Below are 12,129 nucleotides of genomic sequence, written 5' to 3'. Positions count from 1 at the left end.
CTGGAGGACTGAAACCAGCCGAGTCAGGCCTTCAGACTGGGAGTCGGGGCGGGCAGCCCCACCAGCAATGGGAATCGAGGAAGGAGCCCTGGCTGCTGCTTAGTCCACGAAGGTGGCACACGTGACAAAGCACTGTTACTATTGCAAACAAGGCTTCTTTCCTGAGACCTATGCTAGTGATGTTGGAGTGTTCTGGCCAGTTCAGGAACCCCACAGATTAGTTGGAGCAGGCGGGTGATACTATGGCTTCAGTTAGCCTTTTTACCTGTGTTTTTAGCTAGTCTCTACTGTGCACTTAAAAAATAAAATTGAAGTGTAGTTGTTTTACAATGTTGTGTTAATTTCTGCCGTACAGCAAAGTGATTCTGTTTTCTTTTTTTATATTTTTTCCATTATGGTTTCTCATAGGATACTGAACACAGTTTCTGATGCTTGTTGTTTATCCACCCTATATATAATAGTTTACATCTGCTAACCCCAACCTCTCACTCCATCCCTCCCCCTCACTTAACAACCATAAGTCTGTTCTCTGTGTCCATGAGTCTGTTTCTGTATCATAGATGGGTTCATCTCTGCCATATTTTAGATTCCATATATGTGATATCGTATGCTATTTGTCTTTCTCTTTCTGACTTATTTCACTTAGTATGACAGTCTCTGGAGAAGGCAATGGCACCCCACTCCAGTACTCTTGCCTAGAAAATCCCATGGATGGAGGAGCCTGGTAGGCTGCAGTCCATGGGGTCACTAAGAGTCGGACACGACTGAGCGACTTCACTTTCACTTTTCACTTTCATGCACTGGAGAAGGCAATGGCAACCCACTCCAGTGTTCTTGCCTGGAGAATCCCAGGGACGGGGAAGCCTGGTGGGCTGCTGTCTATGGGGTCACACGGAGTCGGACACGACTGAAGTGACTTAGCAGCAGCATGACAGTCTCTAGTTGCATCCGTTTTGTTGTAAATGATATTATTTCATTCTTTTTTGTGGCCGAGTAGTATTTCAGACTCTTCGTGACCACGTGGACTGTAGCCCACCTGGCTCCTCTGTCCATGGAATTCTCCAGGCAGGAATATTGGAGTGGGTAGCCTCCCTTCTCCAGGGAGTATTTCACTGTTTGTGTGTGCCACACCTTCTTGGTCTGTTCATCTGTCAATGGACATTTAGATTGTTTCCAGGTCTTAGCTATTGTGAATAGTGTTCCTATGAACACAGGAGTGCACATATCTTTTTGAAGTATAGTCTTGTCTGGCTATATGCCCAGGAGTGGGATTGCTCATTCATGTTGTAACTTTATTTTTAGTTTTTTGAGGAACCTCCCTCCTGTTTTCCATAGTAACTGTACCAACTTACATTTCCACCAACAGTGTAGGAGGGTTCCCTTTTCTCTATATCCTCTCCAGCATTTGTTGTTTGTAGACTTTTTAATGATGGTCATTGTGACTGGTGCACTTTTATTTATTTATATTTTTTACTACAGCCAAATGGAGCTATTTTCCATTCTGCAAAAACACTGTGCATTTCACATCTAGACCTTGAAACCACTACTTCCTCTGCTTACTGTCTCCAATGTATGTGACTAACTTCTACTCAACCTTCAATTCCTGGCTCTCTACCTCTGGGAAGCCACCCTAGATTCTACCACACTGGTCAGGTATCCATTCTCTATGCTTATTTATTTATTTAGCTCTGCAGGGTCATACCTGCAGCATGTGGGATCCTTAATTGGGCATGTAGAATCTAGTTTCCCAGACCAGGGAATCAAACCCAGGATCCCTGCATTGGGAACGTGGAGGCTTAGCCACTGGACCAGCAGGGAAGTCCCATCCTTTCTGCTTTGATAGCATTCTCTCTTATATAGGTCCCTCCCTAGTTTTCCTTAGCCTGGAGACAGGGTACTTGTCTTAATCACCCACAGGCAGCACCTTGCTTTGCAAACAATAGATTCCTTTTTCTTTAATGAATGAGACAAGACAGCTTTATTCTTTCCTTCTGATTATAAAGTATTACATATTCATTGTAAAAACTTCAAATTTCATAGAGATGTTTCAAGAATAAAGTCCATCTTCTAAAAGTCCCGGGGCTGTTTTTCCTCTGTAATTGCTGCTCTTCTCTTCCCTCCTAGACTGGAAGCTCTGTGAGGGGCCGTGTCTCAGCCACGTTCCATTTATCAGAGAGCTGGTGCTAGTGGTAAAGAACCCTCCTGCCAGTTCGGGAGACATAAGAGACGTGGGTTCGATCCCATTCCTGGGTCGGGAAGATCTCCTGGAGGAGGGCACGGCAATCCATTCCAGTATTCTTGCCTGGAGAATCCCATGGACAGAGCAGCCTGCAGGACAGCAGTCCACAGGGACGCAAAGAGTCGGACAGGACTGAAGTGACTTAACATGCCAGATGCTGGCACAGAGTCAGTGCTCAATATTCATGCTTGAATGAGTACATGAATGAAGAGTCTCTGTGCCTAGAACAGTTCCTAGCTCCTAGGTACATGTTCCATAAAGGTTTACGGAATGAATCGTCTGCTGATCATTTGTCTGGAGAGGTGAAGAAGTGGTGGAGCTCTTGAAGGAAGACCCTAGAAACCTAAAGAGGCCCCTGGAAAGCGGAAATCACTCTGCCTGGGACCCTCCATCTCACACTGGAGTCGCTGCAGGCTTAGCTAGTGCCCTACTTTCATCATGCTTGTTGCTTCTCTCACTTCTCTTTGACTTGATAAATAGAGCTGAACTTTCTGGTCTGAAAGGTGCTGCGTTATTGATTCAAAAGCTGGCAACAGTGACCCCCGCACAGAAACATTTCCTGGAGATCAAATAACTGGCTCCTTTCAGCCCTCATCAATCTGCAGCCCGGCTACACGTCCACTTACTCTAGGACTTACTACCTGAACCCTAACCCTAAGTCCCCCAGGCCAGGGGATGGCCCGAATAATTTACTAGCATCTCGATTTCCCAGGGCTGTAATTTAGAAGGGCTTGCCGTTAGAGGGAAAACAAAGCAACACTTTTGTTCACTCGAGGTTCTGAGTGGCACTGTGTTCATGGAATGAAAATCATAATCCCCATCAAAAATGCTTTTTACATAATTTTTCTTATCTGGCTTGCATTAAAAGCTAGAGATAACCATTAATATCTCCAGTTCATAAATAATCAAATAAGCTGAGAGAAGTTGAATAGATGATCCTCAAGCCACAGATGTAATACTACTGCAGGTGATAATAGTAAATAAAATAGTGATACTAGTGTTTTTTTTAGTGTTTATTGTGTGTCAGACTGCATTGAGTACTTTTTTATAGATAATCTGATTAAATGATCACACCATTCTTACAGATTATGCATGACTAGTATGTTCATCTGACACTTGTAGGTACTGAACCTACAAGTTCAAAAAGAAAAAGAAAGAACTTAAGCAACTTGCATGGGAGAGTGAAGCAGTTCTGGTTCTCCTAATTGCTACTCTGTAAACTCCATTAGGAGAGGGACCACATCTACTTAGCCCTCAACTAAGCCCTCATTGCCAGCACAGGGCTAAAAGTGATAGGGAATAAGTGCCTAGTTCTGCTTTTGAATCTGAAATTCTTTCTGATTTTCTTTTCTGCCTCAAACATGAAGAAGGCACGTTAGTGCTATGTGTCAGAAGGCCAGTCAGACCCATTTTCTATCCATTGCCAAGGCTCTTTATCTTCTGAGCCTCAGTTAGCTCACCAAGAGAATGGTCACAATCCACACGCAGTACTGTCCAGGCACCCTGTGGGCCTTGACTGGAGCCCCCATGCTCCCCTGCAATGGGGGCATGACTACTTCTGAGACAGGTCAGCTGTGGTTCATAAAGTTGATAAGTGGCTGGGTCACATAGTTGGAGAAGGCAATGGCACCCCACTCCAGTACTCTTGCCTGGAGAATCCCATGGACCGAGGAGCCTGGTAGGCTGCAGTCCGTGGGGTCACTAGGAGTCGGTCACGGCTGAGCGACTTCACTTTCACTTTTCACTTTCATGCATTGGAGGAAACGGCAACCCACTCCAGCGTTCTTGCCTGGAGAATCCTAGGGACCGGGGAGCCTGGTGGGCTGCCGTCTATGGGGTCGCACAGAGTCGGACACGACTGAAGTTAACTAGCAGCAGCAAGCCTGAGATGGAAGCCACGTTAATGCCAAAAGCAGACTCCACAGTGTCATTTCTCTCTCTCGTTTTTTTTTTTTTAAACTTTGTCGCGTACAATAAGCCACACAATTTGCCTATTTGATGTTTAAAATTCACTGGCTTTTAGCATAGTCACAGAGTTGTGCAACAGTCATCAGAATCAATTTCAGAACATTTCACTACCCAGAAAAGAGACTCCTTCCCCTTTGGCCACCTCATACTCCAACCCTACTATGCTCACTTAGCCTTAGGCAATGACACATCTACTTTCTGTCACTATAGATTTGCCTGCTTTTGACATCTTGTATAAGTGGAGTCATGATATATGGTCCATTGTGACTGACTTCTTTCAGTTAGTCTAATGTCAAGATTCATCTAGGGTATAGCACATATCAGTACTTCATTCCTTTGTATTGTCCAATAATATTCCATTGTATGGATATACCATAATTTATTTATCCATTCATCAACTAGTGGACACTTGGGTGGTTTCTGATGTTACCTCTCTTACCACCCTATTTGCCTCCCAGGGATGTTCTGAAGACCAAATAGAAATGAGACAAGAGAGCATTTTCTATTCTAAAGTGCTGTCCAAGTAGGAGGCAGCAATTCTTAGTGAGCTGATGGAAACAAATGAGGGCAAGTTGGCTTATGTTTGTTTATTTGTTTCCAACGAGGCACAGTGTATCCTCCAGCAGTAGTTGGAAATTTAGTGAAGGACTGAGAACTGTTTGTGTTCTTATCATTGCTAGTGCCTCTTCAGCATGCCATTCTGTGATAATAGTTTCTATCTTGACTTTTATTTTTTGCTATAAAACAAATGATAGCAAGTGACTCTTTAAGGGAATGTTTTTTATTTGGAGTGATTCAAAAGTCTGGCATTTCACTTTTATGGAAAACAAATCTATCTTCTGTCACTAAATGAGGGAATTGTTGACTGGAAATAATCTTACTAAACCAATTAAAAAAAAAAACTATTCATGGATCTTTCTCATCAGCGGCTCAGCAATTCATATATCTTTCAGATATCAGAAAGGGCTAATCATGTGTGTGTTACTAAGGAATCCACTGTGTATATTTTGTAAACACACTTAGATGAATCTAAGAAGAAAACCAGGACAGTTGGGAAACTTGCATCCTTTTTTCTTCCTTATCCTGGGGTGAAATGAAACAGAAGTGAGAGATTATGTTCTTTAACTCATCTTAATTTAGCGAACTAGGAATTGTTTCAACTGAGTCCATAAAGATGGCACACGCTGCACAAATATTCCTCGTATATAACACAATTTCTAGTTAGGTGTGTTTTTTTTTTTTTTTTGGCAGTCAGTATGAAGGCAGTGTAAAAATGTTCCTGTAAAATCCTTCCTGTTTTCAGCTAAAGGCTGCTTCCACTATTTTCAAAGGAGCTTCTACACGATTCAACAGATTTATTGGGTGCTGACTGCGTCTGACAAAGGACATGGAGACAGACGTATGAAGAGATACCAGCTGGAGCATGAGGAAGGTGATCATCAAGACAGGAAGATAGAACTAGAGTGGGGCAGAGGGAGAGAGAGAGAAAAGAGGAGAGGCTTTGTTGGGATAGCAAGCAGAAGGGCCAAGGAGATGTGCAGAAAACACTAACAGCTAATATTGTTGTTTATACGTTTACTATTTGCTAGATACTATGCCAAACACTCTACACATATTTTCTCATCCAACTCATGACAAGTGGATATCACAAGTCGGTATCATTATTAATGCCCCCTTTAAGATGGAGACTTACTTGTCCAAGTCATACCCTTATGAAGTCATGGAATGCAGGCCGAGTTCCTAACCACAGATTGAAACCACCTCTCAGACAGAAACCTGCCTACTCAGGATGCTCCATATAAAAGAGTAGATACTTTCTTTTTAAAGGAAAATAAAGTCCAATTTTCTCACTGTACATTAGACAATCTAGCTTGGAAATGTAGGTGTTGAATATGAAAAGATCGGAGTTTTACACTTTCACCATTTGAGTATTCTTGGGATGCACATGTTATTTCGGTGGCCCTGGGTAAGGCTTGGAAGAGGGTGACTTTTATCTCCAGTGTTCAGAACTGCTCACTCATTCTCTACCACCTTTCAAATGACCATTTGGCTGCCCATTACACCCAAGCTGTCCTGTGTCTGGATCTGATATTTATTTTCTGAGATTATAGAGGAAGTAGGATCCGGAACTGGAAAAGACTGAAAGATATTATCTGGTCCAATTTTCCCATTTTGCAGATGAGGAAAACTGAGGCTCAGATGAGTGAATCAGCCCAACTCACAGTTGGATAATAGGTCTTCAGTGGTTGTTCCTTCTTACGTATAACTGTTGTTGCTTTTCGGAGAAACATGGAAGAATCTCTCAGAATCCCATAATGTCTGAGATGAAGAGCACTGGCAGTTCTCAAGATGATTTAGGTGATGTTCAACAGCATTTAACTTCCTGTCGATCCTGGTTTAAGTCAAGGAGATAATTTCCATTTGGCCCCTTGTTTAACACCTAACACTTGGTAATCTCTCTTCATAACAAAGAGAGAACAAAACTCAGGCTCAGAACCTTTCACAGGCAACTAAACAGCAAGATTCTCATAACCTTGCTTTGTTTTCATTGTCATTATTATGCTACAAATTTGTGGCAAATGATACTCTCTGCTTACTGTACTGATACAAAGTTTCCCCTAAAATGCATCTATTGATATTTTTAAACATTGATTTAAACTCTTAAGCAAATTATATTGCAGATGGTTCCCACATATGATAAAAATCTTCATAATGTTAAGTAAATGACTTAAAATCAGGAGACATTGCTATACCATTTCAGTGGCAAACAGTAAAGATGTGGGGCTCTGAACAGGCCCCTGAGGCAGGCCTATCTCAGATCACACTGCCTAGCTCTTGCCTACTATGAGAAGGGCCAACTTTGCTTGAGGATTAGGGATAGAGTCATGTTGACAAATTACTTAGCCCCAGGATCCCTCTGGTGTGCCCATTTGTTCCTCTGCCCCCTCAGTCTCCGCTTCCCTCCAGTCTTCCAATAACCTCCAAGTTTCCCTCTCTTCCCGCTGTAGACTCTGACGCTAAAGATGCCGGATATCTCACAGGGAATTACTTCACACGGAAGAATGGTGACTCACCGTGGCCTCCGGGACCAGACTTCAGTGAATGAAAAAGTGCTGTGTGGGGCGGTGGAATGACGTTGGCCTGGGGGCTCCTGGCCCTGCCTCTCAGGAACCTGGGGGCCCTCCGTCTCCAGGACTGAGTTTCCTCAGCTCTTCAACTGCCCCACCAGCCAGGAGAACTGTGAGCTCAGATGGCTCAGTCCCCCATTTATCTTACCTATGGGCTCACAGGGAAGGTGGGCTGAAGAAAGAGGAAAGAGGAGAGAGGAAGTGGTGAGGGGACGGGGGTCTTCCTGATCTGTGAAATGAAAGAGACACGTGTAGCTACTTAGAGGTCGAAACTCATGGAAGGGTTGTGAGGATTAATTAATTAAGACAGTGTCTGAACATGTCATGCCATAGCGCCCAGCGCACAGTAGGTGCTCAAACGTGGTGGCTCGTCTCATTGTCATGGGACTGGTGAAGAAACGAGCCAGCTTCCAGACACAGTGGAGGATGCTGAGAGGCGACCGGCTTCACCCAGGATCCTCGAGTGGTGGAGTCGCCCCTTACCTGGACCCGATGGAGAATGGGCCCGTCCCCTTCCCCCAGGTCTGACCAGGGACAGAGGGCACAGTCAGAAAATTAACACCAGGAAGACAGTGAGGGGTTTGGGGGCCCCTGTGTGGAGGAAAAAAAAATGACTAGAAGCCAGTCAAAGGTCAGGAAATCCATTTTTTTTTTCTCCTTACAGATCTATAAGTTGAGAGGTTTGTAAAGGTCAGTGTTGTTTTTTTAAAGTACCTTCAGGATTTACATCCTGAGTAACACTCGGTTTCCTCTGTGGTAAACATGAAGATCCAATTAGTTTTCCCTATAATTCAAAGAGATCCGAGAAACAGGGACCTTTCCGGTTGGAGTCAGTTTGGCTATAAAGTTTCTTGCTACATTATTCTGAGGATGAACTTTAATCCATATCTTATCTCCTGTTTGAAAATGAACATCCCTTCTCTTCTTATCATAATGTTTCTGCTTTCTTTTTCACTTTTTTTCCCCTTTCCTTAGGAGCCTTGGCCGTATTCCTTTTTGGCAATTAGAGTGAATTCTTCATACTTTGTTATGTGTTGCACTCAGTTACCTTAAGAATTTTTCTCCCTGTCTTGACTCCAGAAGGCATTTTAAGGTCCTGTCAAAGCAGAATGTTGCTGGAAGCCGAGCTTTCTGGGCCCCAATTCTCAGTCTTTTACAGCGATGTGAAATGGTGATCACTGAATATTTCTCTTTTTTATGGCATCTTTGGCCAGGGATGAAATCACTATGCAGCCGTTCCATGAACCCTGATTACAAAGGCTGCTTCTCAGTCTCTGGGTTTCTCCCTTTCCCTCTGGGCTTACTAAAACCATCCTGGTTTTTCCCCGGGGGACTGTGGGGTGAGGTGGGCAATCACCAAATACCTTCCAGGGTGAGATTTTCCCCCACAATGGCCTATTGTGGTGCCCTGACCAGGGCTAGTTCTGGATTCCTGGGGTGAGAAGACTGGGGTATCCTTCACCTCCTTTCATGGAGGGTGAGAGTCAGTGTTCCAGGCCCTTCTGCAAGGCAGGACTGACCTTTGAGTAAAAGATCTGTCTGTGAGCTAAGGAGTTGAAGGGCTTCGAGCTCTGCAGCCATCTTATCTAATTCTCTTTTGACCAAGAGAAGAGGCATGAGCTCTTCAACTACCAGATCGTGTCTTGTACAGACATCATTTGGAAGATTTGATAGGAGACACGGGTCCTCTCTAGCACAATCCCTAACTGACCTAAGATCCTGATAATCATAATAATTATCGTCTACCTAGTGTTTACTATGAACAGGCCCCAGAGAGGCACTTTACATGTATTATCTCATTTAATCTTAGACCAGATACTATTATGGTTTCCATTTTCGACATACAGAAACTAAGGCACAGGCAGGTTAAGTAACTCATCCAAAGCCCAAAAGAGTAAGCGCTGGAGCATGGCGCAAATGGCAGTTCAAAACATCATATATATATATATATTTTTTTTTTTTTTTTGATGAGGGAAGAAAAGGATGGATGACCATTTGAACACCTAGCTAATATGGTTCATTTACAGAGAAGTTTTTACTTTGCCTCTAAAAAGATTGCCATTTGGTTTTCCTCTTTGCCTGTCGCCTAACAGTCTAGAGAGAAAGTATATCAAATCAGAATGCATTCTGAAGTTGCAAAGAATAGACAATCCAACTCAAACTGACTTTATTAAGGATATTTATGAACTCATGTAATGGTGAGTCCAAAACTACAGGGATCCAGCATCTCGATGATGGGTTAGTTTTTTTTCTGTTTTTCCATTCTGCCTTCTGAAGCATGTACTTCCAAAGGCTGATTTTCTTCATGGTGACAAAGTGGCTATAGCATTCTAGGCTTCATACGCGAGTAGTTGAGAAGGGAAGAGAGCATTTTTTTTTTTTTTTTTTTCAGTATTCTGAGCAAGATCCGAAGGTTCGCTTTTGTTGGACAACTTAAATTGCAGCTAACCCTTGAATCAACCTCCATTCAATGCCAGGGGAGTGGCATTTATTGACTGAACTTAAGCCAAACACTGATCACCCCTGTAAACAGGGGCAGAATCTATTTCTACTTCCACCACATGGGATACACAGCGAGGCTGGATACCCACATAAAAATCTGGGTGTGGCCCAAAAGGGGAGAACATTGAATGAGCACTGGGTAAATAATTCATATCTTTGAATCATTTAAAGATAAAGCATGCCTTTGGTTGAAAGTGACAGAATGCCAAATGACTGAAATGTAGGAGATGATTAATCTCACTTTGTGTGAAATGTAGAAGCAGGCCATTCCAGTGGGTGGAGTGGCTTAATGATATCTCCTGTGACTTGAGCTTTTTCTCGCTTTCATACTCAGCAATGGTCATCAATGGCTGCTGGAACTCTTGGCATTACCTTCTCAAGTGTGACTCGAACAAGAAGGAAGCAGGAAGGATGGAAATAAAAAGTCTCTCTACCTATGCATCTTGTCTGTCACTGAGCTAAGAAAACCTTTCTCCCAAATCCCCCAGTCTTCTCTCTCTTCATTGCTACTGATCCGATCTGGATCACATGGCCATCACTAGCTATACAGGAGGCTGGGAAAGTGAATACTTGCAATTTTCAGTCTCTATCACGGGAAGCTGGCAAGAAAAAAAGTTGGCTGAGAATGGCCTTGGGTAATCATCTAGTAATGTCTTCTTTTGGTAATTTTGAGCAAATGAAGTGAAAGTGAATGAAAGAAAGTGAAGTTGCTTAGTCGTGTCCAATTCTGTGGCCCCGTGGACTGTAGCCCACCAAACTCCTCCATCCATGGCATTTTCCAGCAAGAGTACTGGAGTGGGTTGCCATTTCCTCTACTGTCCTAAGATTTTACTAGTATCCATTAAAGAGAATAATACCGAGATCTGGCTTAATCCATTAGAGAAAAAATACCAAGATCTGGCTCAGTCTCAAAGTACTTTTTAGCAAAACTCAGACTCACAGTAGTTAGCATTCATCCATACTATCTTCAAATACAAAGTTCAATGCAGCATTAGGTATTCAAGTGTTGAAATCAATGAGAGCTTTATCAGAAGCACATTTAGGCATCAGCCTACTTCACATTGTCAGCAGTCAAGGAACACCTCACACCTAATTAAAAATCAGACGTCTAAAGTAGGCCTATAAAAATTGGAAATTCCAATACAGACCATTAATTAATCTGGTTTGCTTTTTCAAGATGGCAAAAATATTTCTCTACTAATTAATTCCCTCATCTTCAGGGCTATAAGCTCAGTCTCAAAGTACATTACAAATATCCTATCACTCAATAAATTGCAGCTAGTATCAGCAAAATATTTTTGGCTTATTTGAGGACTGGCGCAACAAGGCCAAGAAAGTGACTCAATAGATTAGAGAAACGGTAGAGTGAAAGATGCTGAGAACAATCTGATTACACGAACATACATCCATTATGTTTTCAGTTTCGAACTATTCCAACTGTGGATATTTTTTTATTTTTTTCCTCCTGACTTCCTTTGAAAAACGACATGAACAAATTTTTCACTGCAGTTGGAAGCAGACTCTGTTAGAAGAAAGAGGCCAATACCCGGGGAAACTGTGACAAATGAATCTGCTCGGAGGAAAGAAAAGCTTAAAACATTCAGAGAGCTGAGCATCCAGGAGTAATTGCAGTTTGGCTGGGCAGGGCCAATGTAGACTTACATTTAGTACTGACTCACAACCAACATTTCATGGTGCTTCAGCATTTATGAGACATTTTTACTTACTCTGCCAACTGGCCCAGGTTCTAATAAATCTCCACTAGAACATATTTGGTGTGTACAATTATACTGGATGTAATAGGTATTATTTTTGGCAGCCCAGCAGTTTATTCCCCATCTTCCCTTTTCTGGCAGCCAGCTCAGGTCTGGCCAATCACAGTGTCCATTCACCTGGACTCATTGAGGGCCAATCGGTGTCTTCCCCTGAGATTCTGATACATAGCCAATAGAGTTACTCACCCACCTCATCAGCACCCCGTGCTGCAAAGCTAGAAAGTGAGACTGGAGCTGTAGAGGAGAACAATGGGAGATGGAGAGAGTTTAGCAACTCTTTTGGAACTAGGATCAATCTTTGCCTGATCTCAGACCCCTTGGGATATCTTAGCTAGGTGAGCCAAAAAATTCCATTTCAGACTTAGCTAGTTTGGTCTGAATGTCTGTCATTTACATACAAAGTCCTGATTGATGCCACCATTTAAACTGTGTACAATCCATCTTTGCAGGTTCAGCTTGAATTGAGACTCTTTGACGAAGTCTCCCCTGATGACTCTCCCTGACCCTTCTTCTTTCC

This window comes from Bos taurus, chromosome 15 (genome assembly GCF_002263795.3).
Source record: "Bos taurus isolate L1 Dominette 01449 registration number 42190680 breed Hereford chromosome 15, ARS-UCD2.0, whole genome shotgun sequence".
NCBI lineage: Eukaryota > Metazoa > Chordata > Mammalia > Artiodactyla > Bovidae > Bos > Bos taurus.
This window is presented reverse-complemented; position numbering follows the sequence as displayed.